Consider the following 16,196-nt stretch of genomic DNA (forward strand, 5'->3'; position numbering starts at 1 on the left):
CCTAATCTGAGATCGGAGGTTCGATCCCGGGCACGCACCTCTAACTTCTCAGAGTTATGAGTAATTAAATATCACTTGCTTTAACGGTGAAGAAAAACATCATGAGGAAACCTGCATGCCTGAGAGTTCTCCATAATTTTTTCAAAGGTGTGTGAAATCTGCAAATCTGCACTTGGCTAGCGTGGTAGGCTATGGCCGAAACCCTGCTCACTCTGAGAGGAGACCCGTGCTCTGTAGTGAGCCGCCGATGGGTTGATCATGATCAGTACCCTTATTATAAATGCGAAAGTGTGTTTGTTTGTTGGTTTGTCCTTCAATCACGTCGCAACGGAGCAACGGATCGACGTAATGCATTGCATGGGTATATTTAAACTGGAGAGCGACATAGGCAATTTTTTATCTCTGAAAATCAAAGAGTTCCCTTGCCATTTTTAACCGACTTCAAAAAAGGAGGAGGTTCTCAATTCGTCGGAATCTTTTTTTTTAATGTATGTTCCCCGATTACTCGAAGACGCCTGGACCGATTTTGAAAATTCTTTTTTGTTTGAAAGGGTATACTTCAAAGTTGGTCCCATTTAAATTTGGTGAAGATCTGATGAACATCTTCGAAGATAGATACTGGAACTCCTCAACGGATAAGAGTAAATTGCTCGCGATCAGTGTAATAGCTTAGTAAACAGTAGATTTTTTACCAGTCATAGCATAATTCCATGGGGCCACTAAAAATTGTGAAATAAATTTTTTTTACAAAAAAAATAAAAACCGACTTCGATACACAAACACTAAAAATTGAAAAATAATTTAATTTATTACCGAATATATTATGTATACAAGAGTTAATATAGTTCCATAATAATATTTTTTGGGGTCGGTGCCAATGAGGAGTCTCATAAAAATATGAAGTCTAGACGATTCGCGCAGCTAAAGCTTTAAATTTTTGAAAACCCACTTCCACGCGGACGAAGTCGCGGGCATCAGCTAGTGATGAAATAAAATAAAATTTCGTCAACCCTAATTCAGTAGGTACCTATTTCTAGGTACGCTAGTTCGCGGAAAGGCGGTATAGACGGTAGGTACCTACCTAGTTAGGTGTACGCAACAAAAGTTAATTAATACCGTAGACTTGCCATTCGACCGCAGATCCTTTGCGGCTGAGAAACCGATACCGTACCGATTAGTTACAAATCTATATATATAAAAGCTGACTGACTGACTGATCTATCAACGCACAGTTCAAACCATTGGAAGGATCGGGCTGTTTGGCATGCAGAGAGCTATTATGCTTTATGACGTAGACATCCGCTAAAGAATTTTTCAAAATTCGGTAAGTATTTTTCAATATTTGTCGTTTACGTCTTGTGACGTCATTAATCCGCTTTCCGCAGCGTGCGAAAAATCATTTTTTAGGGTTCTCCAGGACCCTATTATAATAAGACTTGTTATAAGTCCCGCAAATTGCTATTGCGCTGGAACCATGTCTCATTAACATCGAAATATCATTTTGACGTCATTTGAAGTATATTTAAGTAAAAATATACCATCAGCTCGAAACTTCAGTCTAGTGTTAACAAATGGCGGCCAAGCGCATTAGCAATTTGCGGGACTTATAAAACACGAATGTCTGAGCCTATCTGGAGTTTTATATCTTCGACACAGGCTAGGTCCTACCAGTTCTATGCTAATGAAAGTAAAACAGCATTTACATAGAGGTGCGAGCAAGGTTGCAGTTTCAATGTCAATTAAATGCCTATTTCTATCGCGCTGGCACTTTGGCCTTTACAACGTCTGCGATTGTGGATACCTTACCGGCAGTGGCGTGCAAGTCATAGAAGCATAAATGCACTGCTTACCCCAGTTGTAATAAATAGCTCAATGCATATTTTTCATTATGACCTGCCATGTAAACAGTTTCCTACATTACTAATGCCTACCCTGGCTTCAAACCCTGTGCACGCCACTGCTTACCGGAAACCTGTTTTGAAATGCCGAATTAAGCAATTTGGTTTTCAAATGCATTGCATGTTAAACTCAGCTCATGCCTAAGGCATTCAATAGCCTAGACCTACCTTATAGTACGCGACAGGGCGAGATCGGGGAGGGAACGCCCCGCACACCCCCAGTGCAGGCGAGCGCGGGTGTGCGTGCCCCTCCCCCCCGCCTCTTACCCCGATTGCCACCTCAACCTGTCGCGGACTATAGATACCTTTAAGGCCGCCTTTGCATGCTACATCTATTAGAATAAGATCCTGTATTGTGTTTTTTCTATGTTTACTTTGTGTTGTGTGCAATAAAGTATCAATAAATAAATACCTACTAGTGATGTGCCGGATCATTAAAAATGTAGATCCGCGGATACAGATACGGATACGGATCTTTTTTCTCCCGCGGATACGGATATCCGGAACATCACTAATTACCTACCAATAATAATAATCATCTCAATTCTCAACCCATCGCTGGCCCACAACTGAACGCTGATCTCCTCTCAGAATGAGAATGGTTTAGGCCATAGTCCACCACGCTAGCTGCTAGAGCTAAGTGCTGATTGGCAGACTTCACACACCTTTGAGAACATTATGGAGATTGGAGAACTCTAAGGTCTGTAGGCGATGTTTTCCTTCATTGTCAAAGCAAGTGATAGCGCGGATGACGTCTCATACCCCAATTGCCATCTCGACCTGTCGCATACTATACGTTTGTTAGGAGCGCGCTACAAATAAACTCCTCTTACAAACTTAATCAAGCGTAAACCTGTTCAAGATAACATAAAGATTATTACGTATACCTTACTTTTTTTTTATTTTATTCAGATACAAGTTAGCCCTTGACTGCAATCTCACCTGGTGGTAAGTGATGATGCAGTCTAAGATGATAGCGGGCTAACCTGGAAGGGGTATGGCAGTTTTTATTAAACCCATACCCCTTTGGTTTTTACACGGCATCGTACCGGAACGCTAAATCGCTTGGCGGCACGGCTTTGCCGGTAGGGTGGTAACTAGCCACGGCCGAAGTCTCCCACCAGACCGAAATACTACCTATCATGTATCAAGTTGCGTGTATTCTAGCGGGCGGCGCCATGACACTATAACAATAAAACCAGAATCGTGGAACAACTAGCTGTAGGTATAAGTCCGACAGGTCGAGATGGCATTCGGGGTATGAGGCGGGGGGACGCACCGCACACCCAAACCTCACCCGCACGAGGTTAGCGCGGTGGTTGAACGAGTGTGCGGGGCATTCCCTCCCCTATTGCCATCTCGACCTGTCGCGTACTATGTATGTTATTATCACTTGTAACCTATTCATTAATAGGTAATTATGTACCTAGGTCTTAACAATAACCTAACAAAGCATTGCATGATCTATAGATTACTACTTAGGTACGCGAATCCATAGTAAGTCATATCATCCATACTAATATTAAAAATACGAAAGTGTGTCTGTCTGTCTGCTAGCTTTTCACGGCTCAACAGTTTAGCCGATTTTGATGAAATTTAGTATAGAGTTCCAGGGAAGGACATAGGCTATAGGTAATTATGTACCTAGGTCTTAACAATAAGCTAACAAAGCATTGCATGATCAATAGATTACTACTAAGGTAGGTACGTGAATCCATAGTAAGTCATATCATCTATACTAATATTATAAATACGAAAGTGTGTCTGTCTGTCTGCTAGCTTTTCACGGCTCAACAGTTTAGCCGATTTTGATGAAATTTAGTATAGAGTTCCTGGGAAGGACATAGGCTATAGGTAATTATGTACCTAGGTCTTAACAATAACCTAACAAAGCATTGCATGATCAATAGATTACTAATTAGGTAGGTACGTGAATCCATAGTAAGTCATATCATCCATACTAATATTATAAATACGAAAGTGTGTCTGTCTGTCTGCTAGCTTTTCACGGCTCAACAGTTTAGGTGATTTTGATGAAATTTAGTATAGAGTTCCGGGGAAGGACATATGCTACTTTTCATCCCGAAAAAGAAAAGAGTTCCAGCGAGATTTTTAAAAAACTCAATCCAAGCAGAAGAAATCGCGAGCATATTAAGCTAGTAGATATTATAATTAATGCAAAGATTACTGAGTTCTTAATTACCCGATGCTCCTTTAACTCATTTGAGTGGTATGGCAAACAAAACCGTAAAACTAGTTATAATTTTACGATCTTTAATAAATACCTCCACGTAGAAGAACTGTGGATGAAAAATAAAAGATTAACAACATCAGAGACCAGGTGTAGAAGCCAGTGAAGTGGGAATTAAATAAAAGAGCAAAGCTTCTACTTTAATCTGATGCCAGAGGGACTTTGATCGCCGAGTTAGTTATTATAGCTAGGTGAAGGTTAGGTAGGTGTCTTCTTATTCACTGTAATTATTGAGTGGCTGTCAATTAAATTACCTACCTACTTACTTAGTACGATATTTATATGATTCTTTTGTTTTTGCCGTTGTTTGTGGATCTTTTACTGTAATTATTATGAAATGACTGTATTACATATAATTATAATAATAATTAGATAAGGCTAGCTTTAAGTTTTATTGTATTAAAAAAAAGTTAAAAAAAAATAAAAAAAAATTATAATAATAAGAAAAAAATTAAAACTAATTGTATATAATATAATGTTTATAATAAGATAAAATTAAAAACTAAGTATCTATTTATAATTTATGTGCATGGTAAGGAATAATAAAAGCTTTTTTATTTTATTATTTATTTATTTTATTACATATTACATTAAGTACACCAAAATGTAGTTTAATATGATCCTGAAACCACACGCTGTGCTGAATTGTGCCTGAACAATGACGTAGGTATTATATCAGTCATTAGAGGTGTTATAACTTATATGCGGTATATAAGTTTCGCGAAATAGGTAGACAGCAGAGGCAGATTATCCCTAAGGCAAACTAGACACGTGCCTAGGGGCGCGAGGTTACGAAGGGGCGCGCGCGATCATGTAGAGTTCCATTACCTGGCCTACCTGCCAGTGTGACCGAAACTGCCTCTTCTTTAATATAGCAAAGTGTCATGACTTGATGTTCTTCAATCGTTCACATAAATAGCATAATCATCCCACTACCAGCTATGAAATGAGACGATTCCTCGTTATTTCAAAGTTAGTAATTTTTTTAATATGGCTGTTAGAGGGGCAACTGGGCAACTATGAGGTGCTTGCCTAGGGCGCTCTCGTAATTTTTAATCCGCCTCTGGTAGATAGGTAGGTACTAGGATTCATTCTCGGCTCGAGAATTCCCGGGAAATCGTTGGGCTTTGTTCCCGGGAAATCAAGCTCGAGAAAACTCGAGAACTCGAGAAATCATATTTGAGTCTATGAAATTATAAAATAAAACGATTTGCGTTTGCCGTTTGTTTTAAATGCAAAAATTTCATTTGATTTTTTTTTCTAATTAACATGCCAAAAATGGTGCTGTGATTGTAATTTAATTATAAGTTCGGATAAGGTTAACGTTTTCATGTTGAAATTTTTGTTTATTGTTTGTTTTGTTTAAAAGAAAGAAGCTAGAAGTTTTAAGTTGATTTTTTTTCTTTTTAATGCTGTGCTTGTGCTGTAATTGTATATATATGTATAAGTCACAAATGTCAGAATAGCTTATTTTTTTAGTTTTCTTTAAGAAAAAGAAGCTAATTATGTTGAAGACTGTCAATAAAAGTCTTATAATTATTTTGGTACTTTTATTTGAGAGGAAACCACTGAATTTGTTGATTAATCGCATTATTGGAACCGAAGAATATGCAAATCCGTACGTAAATGTAAATTTCTCGACAACCCGAGAAGACCCGAGAAATTAGCCTCGAGAATTCTCGAGACCCGAGAAATTGATAAGCTCGAGAAATCATGAACCCTAGTAGGTACTCTATAAGATTTTTTTTTAAAATCATACGTTAATGATGGATTAAGGAATTTAAAGTTTAAATGGAAAAAAGTGGATTTCGCCATAAATTGTAGGTAGTTGACCATTTGTTTTTTTTTGCGATCGTCGATAGTAAAGTGCAGTGTATGATTATTATTATTTTTTGGGGTGGGGGACGCCCCTGCGCTAACCTGATGCGGGAAAGCGCGGATGACATGGACTACGGGGCATCCCCCCGCCTCTTACCCGGTTGCCAGCTCGGCCTGTCGCATACTATACCTATGTACCTACAATATTGTACGATAGATCTCAAAAGCGTCCGCCGACATTGAATTCCTCGGCCGTAGAATAAATCAACCGTCTAGACTCGAGTGGCTTGCAATAATAGCTCGAAATTAAAGCTTCGACACACAAAGCGCGTGCAGCGACGTGCGACGAACTGTACGACAGGACGTCTACCGCCGGCGAGAAAACGACTATCGGCGATTTTCTCTCTCAAGAAACGCACAATAAATGTACATTCTGTGTAAACAAAAGAGATGCATATATCAAAAGTTGCTCTCTGACTGTTCACACTGCCGGTGACGACTCGCTTTCAAAAATAAACTCGCTCAGCGATATTCGTTCAGCGATGCTCGCTCGCTTGAACACGTGTAACGCCCGCGCAGGTTTGCACAGGACTGAGCGACCGCGTGCGAATGGTGCGAGTAATCGCTCGTCGCACTTGCACACTCGCTTATAACCCGGCGACAAAACTATCGAAACTACACACTCGCTTCTCACTGATCGCCAACTCGCTAGTTCTACTCGTTTCTTGTTCATCGTCGGCGGTCGGATCACTGCCTAAGGCCATTACGATCGTGCGAACGGGTCATAATTATTACGGACAATGGTTGTGAGAATGCCGCAGAAGTCGTTATCGATAAGGGCCATCATGCTTTTCGGACGCAGTAGCAGACGCAGGTAAAAATAATGGACGCTTTTTATAACCTGTTATCGACTATCGACAGATCCTTTTGTTGCCGTTACACACAACACGTAAGTGCGAGCGAGAGGTCCGAATAAAATGATTTATGACCCAGTTCGCACGTCCATAATGGCCCGAATATAGTATCCATCTGTTTAAATAATATGTAATACAGTAGGCTTCAGATAAAAAGGCAGTTATGGAACGCCTTTGTACAGTTCAGTACCTTGCACCGGAAGACGCAGTGTTGGAAGACCCCCCCACTAGGTGGACGGACGACATCAGACGAGTCGCAGGCAGCCGCTGGATTCAGGCGGCGCAGGACCGTGTCGTGTGGAAGTCCCTACAAGAGACCTATGTCCAGCAGTGGACGTCTACCGGTTGATGATGATAATGATGATGATGATTGTACAGTTCCCTGTATTTCAATGCACAACTTCTAGCTAGCTAGCCGCGTTGTATGCTTAAATTAATGATCAAGTCATTTAAAGAATGAAATAAAACAAACCAGTTAGAAAAAATGAGAACAATGACGTCGCGCGTTTTGTGTGACCGAGCCTTAAGTTTTTTACGTCTCCGGTGCGAAAATATCAAAACATTTGTCACATGAGAAACCGTAAAAACGTAAAACCGACGTAAACTTGGCCCACTGCTCTAAAGACGTATTTTTCTGTCCTAGTTTTTTTTTGTGTTTGTGTTAAATAAAACCGGTCAAGTGCGAGTCAGACTCGCGCACCAAGGGTTTCGCATAGTAGGTAGTACTACAGTCGCATTTTTTTCGACATTTCGCACGATAAATCCAAAACTATGATGCATAAAAATAAATAAAAATCAGTTTTAGAATGTACAGGTAAAGCCCTTTCATATGATACCCCACTTAGTATAGTTATCTTACTTTAAAAATTGAAAGTACCTACTAATTAATAGGCTAGTTGACACTTTTTTTAAGTAGGTCTTAAATGGTTGATATTTGTCCTATTAGATCAAAAAAATTAACACTATATTTTTTTGCGCCCTAAAAACCGTAAAACTTTAATTTAAAAATATATTTTTCTTAGACAGGTGAAAACACTGTCGGCCATGTTTGGCCGATAGATTATCTGTGCTCTGACGTCATGCATTTGTAAACAACAGCATAACTTCCCAAAGTTTAATAAACATGACTTCTATACTAGTTTACATAGGGATGACATTTCTTTGTTTACATATTTAATGACGTCACATTATGGCTGACAGCGTTTTCTGCGTTTCAAATAAAAATAAAAACTGTATTTTTTTAAATTGGATTTATATATCCATCCTGCGTTTTTAATAATTGTTATTGATATATTTCGTTGTCTTACGCAAAATACTATAATAAATAATCATTTATTGGACGAAATTAGATATGAGTCAAGTAGCCTATTGTTCATGCACATTGCACACATTTTAATTTTTTTTTGTGACAGGTTTCTGTTTTCGGATTTATTCCTTTACTTGTGCTATATACCTACCTACCAAATTTCATAATTCTAGGTCAACGGGAAGTACCTACCTACTCTATATGTTTTCTTGACAGACAGACAGACGGACGGATTTTTTATTATTATTTATTAGGTAGTAGGTACCTAGTAAATTCCTTCCACTTTTCTATTTGTCTCAAATAAATAATTCATTACTTCACTAGGTCGTTAATCATAAAATTTATCCTACTTTTTGTTTAATCCCTATCCATATTATTATAAATGTTTGTTTGTTGGTTTGTCCTTCAATCACGTCGCAACGGAGCAACGCGACGGCTTGACATGATTTTTTGCATGGGTATAGTTAAAAGACCTGGAGAGTGACATAGGCTACTTTTTATCCCGGAAAATCAAAGAGTTCCCACGGGATTTTTAGAAACGGACTCCACGCGAACGAAGTCGCGGGCATCAGCTAGTAATGCAATAAAACTTTACAAGTATACCTACATACACAATACACATCCTTATCTAACTAATTACTGTACAAATGATGCCCGCGTGGAATGGTGCAAGGATTAAATAATAAATACCTACTTAATTAATAATCATCTTCGGTAATTAATCTTAAAAGTTAAAACTAAACTACAGCACCAAAAAATAAAAAATATAAGAAGTTTCATTATTTCACTAGAGCAGTAAAAACAATAAAATCATTATTTCACTAGCGCAATAAAAACAAGTCTCAAGCCTCAAACACTACACTATTGGCAAAGTAATAAAATAAAACATTAAAAAGATAACGTTCGTCGCTTAGTCGTTTATACAGGTGATTTAATTTCACGTCAACAACCTTGGAAAAGTACCAGGTACAATTTATACAAGATGCGGGTGTTTTGTCTAAACGTTGATTAATTTCCTTGATGTAGGTTCCTATTAGGTATGTAAACTGTTTACAAATGAACACTTTGTCATTATTATAACACTTAATTACGGTCTAATGCTAATCATACAAAATTATCCTTATCAAAGCCTAATCAACCAGACTAGCTAACAATGCAAGCGATAACAAAACCACCTACCGTGAAAAATCCCACCAAATCGTTGCTTTTTTCACTTTGCAAAATTCCAATAACGCACTAGTGTTTTAATATTATATTATCACACTTTAAAACCGTTTTAATAAATTACTTGCACACAACACAGACACACTCATCCGTTTAAAATTAGGACCACGAAAAATCTTTTAAAAATGTTTTTTCACGAAAGTTATCACGCGAAATACGAGGAGTGACACGATACGACCACCTCACACGACGGTCTCTCGTGAACTGACGCGCGCGGGAAAGAGAAAGGTCAAACTCCATTTAATGAAAGAAATAAGTCATATGTGTGAAAGAGATGCAGATAGGTATGAAGTTAGTTAAGTAGCGTACCGAGAATTGACCACATGGCACGCATTTTGTTTTGTACCAATGCAATGATTGCACAAAATTGTTGGCGCGTTTTTATTAAGAGCCACGTGTTTGAATACGTTTTTAAATAGCTACAGAACTACAGCACGACTTTGTTTGAGTGGTTTTTTCTTTGTTTTTAGAAGCACCTTTAGCTATTTAATGATTTTGAAGGAGTGCTTTGAAACAAACAGAACTTTTTGGATAATGGGTGCTTCATTTTTAGGGTTCCGTACCTCAAAAGGAAAAACGGAACCCTTATAGGATCACTTTTTAGAATAGAAAAGAATAGAATATATCTTTAATCAAGTACTTAGACTTATTCATTACCAGTGCTTTTGAATCGTTAACCAGTTTAATTTACCACTGGTTCGGAATGCTGTTCCTACCGAGAAGAACCAGCAAGAAACTTTGTTGTCTGTCTGTCTGTCTGTCTGTCGGTCTGTCAAGAAACCTACAGGGTACTTCCCGTTGACCTAGAATCATGAAATTTGGTAGGTAGGTAGATCTTACATCAGACACTGTAAGGGTGGTAAATTGGACGGAATAGAAATATACCCGGATACGGAATAATCTACCACCTTACAAAGATTAGAGGAAAAAAAAAATAATTTTAATTTACTTTACTTGATCTATCTACCTAGTAAAGAATAGAAGCTAGCCGTCGACTCCCTTGTAATGCATATGAGGTGTTATAAATGAAATTTGCTAGATGTTAGGCAAAATTGTTTTTAATGTAACTTTTACCGGGGTCGCTTAATACAGAATGATGGCTAATAATGCTTAGTTATTCTAGCTTAATGCCAAGACTTAATTTAGATACATTAGAATGACTTAGGTAGATAGTACATAAGATCTATGTTTTAAATTTAAGATGCCATTGGCATGGAATAGACAATGACACAGTAAAATTCATAAAATTGTTTCAAAATAAAAGCTCAGTAGTAAAGACAGGGTTCTTACTGTACACATACACTAAGAAGGTTCACTAAACTGTTGCAGGATACAAACATTTGCTTACTTGTAGGTGCGAAGACTGCAAGGTAGCTGGACGGCATCGGCCAAGATCCAAAACTCAATTTATTTGATTCTTCACAACCGAAATGTTTCATTACAAAGATTTTCACCAAGTCTTATCCATAGCAATTAAGTTGTCAACGTGAATGTGCAAAAGAAATAAATACGAAAACCGAAAACGCAAACGGAAAACTAAAACGGAAAACTGAAGCTAAACGTAAAACGTAAACGTAAACGTAAACGTAAACGTAAACGTAAACGTAAAATTAAAAACGTAAACCCTGTAACAAAGAAAAACAAGATTATAATTTGTGCTGTGTGAAAATTTCGACACGTGGAATTTTCCCGATCAAACACAACTCACCTATTGAACTCCTGGCCACCAATGGTTTTCAGAAGTCCACCCACAACCCATTATCCTCATTTATTTGGGAAGTTAAAATAACTGGAACTGAAAGAAATCATGAGATTAGGATTTTCTCTAACCAAACCGCCATTTTGTCGAATCCACATTACTTGATTTTTCACTCACCATAACTGATGAAACATTGAAAATACGTTAGGATGACCAAAATCCATGACTATTGTATTTTTCCAGGCGAAGCCATGGGCGAAAAGAAGTGAGATTTTCCTGGAACGAAAAAAATTCGTCTTCACATGTTGACTCCAGGAAAATTCTAAATCTCAGCAATCGGTGTTGCCAGACGCAACCCGAGTGTGGCCGCTCCCATTTAGTTCGATCATGAAGCCAATTCATTTTTGAATATTTGCGGAACCTAAGGATATATTACAAGAACCGTCTTGTTAATGACTTAACAATAAACGAATGATATAACCGTAGTGTGAGTGAGCGTCTTACGCTCGTCATATTGTGTTACTATTCCGCTGTGATATAAATAACGAACTTTTTCTTACCTACCTACATTTATCTATAAATTTAATGATTGTGTTTTTACCTACTAAGTATATTTAGTTTAAAATAACCTACATTTAGTTCAATGTTGTTAGTTTATATAAGTAAGTATTGTTATTTAGCTTTAAGTATTATACCATTAAATTAATGTGCTACGTGTACCTATCTACTGTCGACGGCATTGGTGTACGGAAAAACTTATGATTTAAAGTTTATGATTACACCTAAACTTATTGTAAAATGTACATATTCTTCCTAAATAAATAAATTATTTATTATTATTATTATTATTATATTATGGTTTTATTTAATTATTTTGTTTTATTTTTACGACAATTGACAACGAAGCAAACGCCATCTATTGTGGCTCGAATGAACTCTGAACATCGACCCACGCGTAGTTCTGCACCTTGATGCTAGGTGGCACCAACATACTTTGAACAAAAATAGATTTTAATTAAAAGCGAAACGCTAATTAGTAGTTCAAAATTTACAACGTCACAATACTTCCCCTCCTACGAAAAGGTTCAACAGGTTGAACCACGCTGCCCTCAGCGTCATCCAACAACTACTAACAATTTGCCTGAAACAAACAAACAAAAAAAAAACACAGAAGTTACGCGTGAACGCACATCTACTACTAACAAGGAAAATTGTCTAACAAAATAAATATACTGAAAACAGTGTAAGGTTTTATACATTATACTTAACTACACAACCCTAACTTCTAAAAAGAATATATACAAAAAAACTTCATGGTGTCTAAGACACTTGAGTGGAAACATCTTGGCATCATTCTTCAGCTGACTGATAGAATGCGTCTAGGCCTACGGTGGTTCACTCTTTTAAACTACCATCGTAATATTTGTTACTCAACAAATACGGAAAATCTGGTTGTGAACGGGTCCATCTGATATGGCAACCGTTCTCTATCCCATTCGGAAAAATAAAACCGAATCAAAATCGGAATATGAGAAAAAAAAACGAAATAACTCTCCTAGAAAATAGATCTCGGAACAGAATCGGAAAAATAACAGAAATGATCCGTTATCTAGAAGGAAAACGAAAACAAAACACAAAACCCCCCCCTTTTCGTTATCCCCAAAGTACGATATTTGCATTTTTACTTTCTCAACCGGTTGGTCTACCACAAGCATTCCAATCATCACATATTCATCCCTACATACATCCACTACATTCATCCTCAACTGAACCATGGTAATGTAACTGTTAATTCAGAACATCACTACACTCATACAAATTCCTAATTGAATATTGATAACTTAAATATTCAAACAGTTTAGACCTAACTAAGTAATGGCAAATATCTACTTCTTAATATCCTTAATATGCCAAGTGCCTATTGGGTGGTTGTCAGCTACTCTAACTAGTTCATAAACCAAAGGTGACAAAACCTTGACAACCCTGCACTTTTCATACTTAGGTGCCAGCTTAGCTGCGAAAAAATTTGTAGCGTCGCTTTGTGGATAGGTCTTTTTCCACACTATGTCCCCAACAGAATAGCTTGCAGACCTACGCCTTAAGTTGTAATGCGTTGCATACTCTGCATGAGCCTGAAACAAATTTCTCCTAACCTGACCAAATATGTCCTCCAAAGTTCCAAACTTTCCTGCGTATTCCTCCCTTGGAATTCCGGCCTCGTACTCCTTATCCGTGTCCTTATAGAAGGAACCATTTAAGACCGGTTCTCTAGCGTGGACAAGGAAGAACGGGGAGAATCCAGTGGATTCATTAACCGCACTGTTTATGGCGAACTGGACCTTGTACAGGTTTTCGTCCCAGGACCTGTGGTTATCTTTCACAAAAGCGGCTACAGCAGTCATAACAACCTTATTGTACCTCTCAACAAGGTTAACTTGCGGAGTGTACAGTGGTGTGTAGTGTAATTTCGGAATATTATAACGCTTAATGAGATTACGGAATTCAGATCCTGTAAATTGGGACCCATTGTCCACAATCACAGTCTCTGGAACACTATGGTTCAAAAATACAAAATTCTCTAGCGCTTTAACAACAGCGGCACCTGTGGCACGCCGTAACGGAAACAACATTGTATATTTCGAAAAACAACACGTCACCACAAAAAGAAATGTAAATCCTGATTTAGACCTAGGCAAAGGTCCGACTAAATCAGCCGAAATGACCTGAAAAGGTCTCTCGCAGACTTTAGGCTTCCCTAGCAGACCTGGAGTGGCTGATGTCGTGTGTTTATACGCAGAGCAAGTATCACAATTCTTAACGTACTCAACCACGTCCTTATACATACCACGCCAAAAATATCTGAGGGATAATCTGCGATGAGTTTTGAACACACCAAAATGACCTGCAGTTGCATCTGCATGGTTTTGTTGCATAATTCTAAGGATGTCGTTCTTGTGGACTACCTCTTTCCAGTCGAACTCACTGAGAAGCTGGTATTTACATTTACTGTAACGATATAGTTTATCGTTCAAAATACAAAAATTCGGAAAATTTGCTGGATTGATTTTACAGCCATTAAATGTTTTGTCATACCAGTCATCTACCAAAACTTGTTGACTAGAGTTATCATTACGATCACCAACTACATCTACGTGTATGAGTCTCGACAAGGTATCCGGAACTACATTATCACAACCCTTCCTATGTTCGATAACAAAATTATACTGTGATAATCTACAACCCCATCTGGCGAGTCGTCCTGAGGGATTTTCTAAATTTAAGAACCACTTTAGGGATGCATGGTCTGTGATAATTGTGACTGGCTTGGAACCAAAATAAGCCTGAAATTTCTCCACTGCAAAAATCACAGCTAGAGCCTCGCGTTCCGTCGCGCTGTAATTCCTTTCGTTTTTATTTAGGCTCCTACTGACATACGCAATGGGATGATCGCAACCATCGGTTTCTTGCGTCAGCATACCGCCAACACCATATGCAGAAGCATCACAATGTATTTTGAATGGTTTTTCAAAATTCGGTACCGCAAGAACAGGTGCGGTTACCAACGCATTCTTCAATGTATTAAATGCTACCTCTGCCTGTTCGCTCCACTCAAATTTAGGTGCGTTCTTTCCTTTACTCGTTAGTCTATTGAGTGGTGCAGCGATGGTTGAAAAATTCCTAATAAAGCGCCTGTACCAAGAACAAGTGCCTAGGAAAATCTTTACCTCCTGTGCAGTTTTTGGGGTCGGAAAGTTCAAAACTGCGGCAACTTTTCCAGGATCTGTGCGTAAACCAAATTCATCCACTATATACCCTAAATATTTCAAAGAGTTTCTAAAAAAATTACATTTATCAAAATTTATGGATAGTTGAGCCATTTTTAGTTTATCCAGAACTCTGTTTAATAAAATTAAATGGGTTTCAAAATCAGCAGAACAAATAACAATATCATCTATATAACAAAATACTATTCCATTTTCAATATCACTACAAAAATTTTGATTAAATAACTGGTCCATTAACCTCTGCTGTCGTGCTGGTGCACCGCATAGGCCAAACGGCATGACTTTAAATTTGAATAACCCTCTACCAGGAACTGTAAAACTGGTTTTTTCCTGAGAGTCGTTAGCTAACGGAATTTGCCAGAAACTTGAACTTAAATCAATCGATGATAAAAACCTTGCCTCTTTCAAGCTATCTAGAATTTGTGGAATGTACGGTATTGAGTATGAATCCCCCTTTGTCACTGAATTTAATTTCCTGCAATCTAGGCAAAATCTCCAGTCTCCATTTGCCTTTTTCACTAAAATTGCTGGGTTATTCCAAGGGCTTTCACTCGGAGTAACTACGTCCATTTCCAGCATCCTATCTAACTCTTTACTTAAGGCTTCCTTCTTTTCGGGAGAAAGTGGATATTGTTTTATTTTTATTGGCAAGGCATCACCGGTGTCAATAACATGTTCAATTAATTTTGTTCTACCCAATCCAATTTTCTCTGAAGAAATATCTAAAAATTTATTTACTACAGACTGGGCTAATTCTTTCTGTTGAGATGATAAGTTTTCAAAAGAAGTGATGGTATGAATTTGTTCATTATCAATCGCACAAATATTGTAAAATTGAGAAGGTGCCTTAATTAATTCTAAATTATCAAAAATGCCAGGGGCTAACTGAAATGTTTTCCAAAAGTCACAGCCAAAAATAACATCCGCTATTATAGAGGGTACTACAAAAAATTTTATTATGTGAGTTACGGAATTATAAGTAATCGGAATAAACATATAACCCATGCAATCAAGTTTGTCTCCATTTGCCACTGAAAATGTGGTATCAATACTGCTATGCAGTTTATAACCGAATCTTAAAAAAACCTTGTGCGCCTGGTTACCCAAAATTGACGCGCAAGCACCGGAATCTAGTAAACCTGTAATCTCAAACCCGTCAACAAAAACCTTTAAATGTGGCCTAAAGTCTCGTTTATCCACTGAATACAGAACTGTGTCAGGTAAAAGGGGTGTTTTGTTGTTAATGACCAAGTTCTTTACTTGTGTCTCTGCACAGTTCTTACTAATTAGTTTTTTGAATT

The 16,196-nt window shown here is 37.7% G+C and overlaps 2 protein-coding genes across 2 annotated transcripts in view; both read right to left on the reverse strand.

The window, feature by feature from the left end:
• The window catches only part of LOC117991391 (serine-rich adhesin for platelets-like), a 165,557-nt gene extending 155,948 nt beyond the window's left edge, over nucleotides 1-9,609 (reverse strand). The window contains exon 1 of the mRNA XM_034978979.2: nucleotides 9,367-9,609. The gene's annotated coding sequence lies outside the window, so the exon portion shown is untranslated. The remainder of the gene's footprint in view (nucleotides 1-9,366) is intronic.
• Nucleotides 1-16,196, reverse strand: part of LOC117991406 (uncharacterized) — a 311,428-nt gene that overhangs the window by 162,173 nt on the left and 133,059 nt on the right. The gene's annotated exons all lie outside the window — the stretch shown is intronic.

This window comes from Maniola hyperantus, chromosome 19 (genome assembly GCF_902806685.2).
Source record: "Maniola hyperantus chromosome 19, iAphHyp1.2, whole genome shotgun sequence".
NCBI classification, from domain to species: Eukaryota; Metazoa; Arthropoda; class Insecta; order Lepidoptera; family Nymphalidae; genus Maniola; species Maniola hyperantus.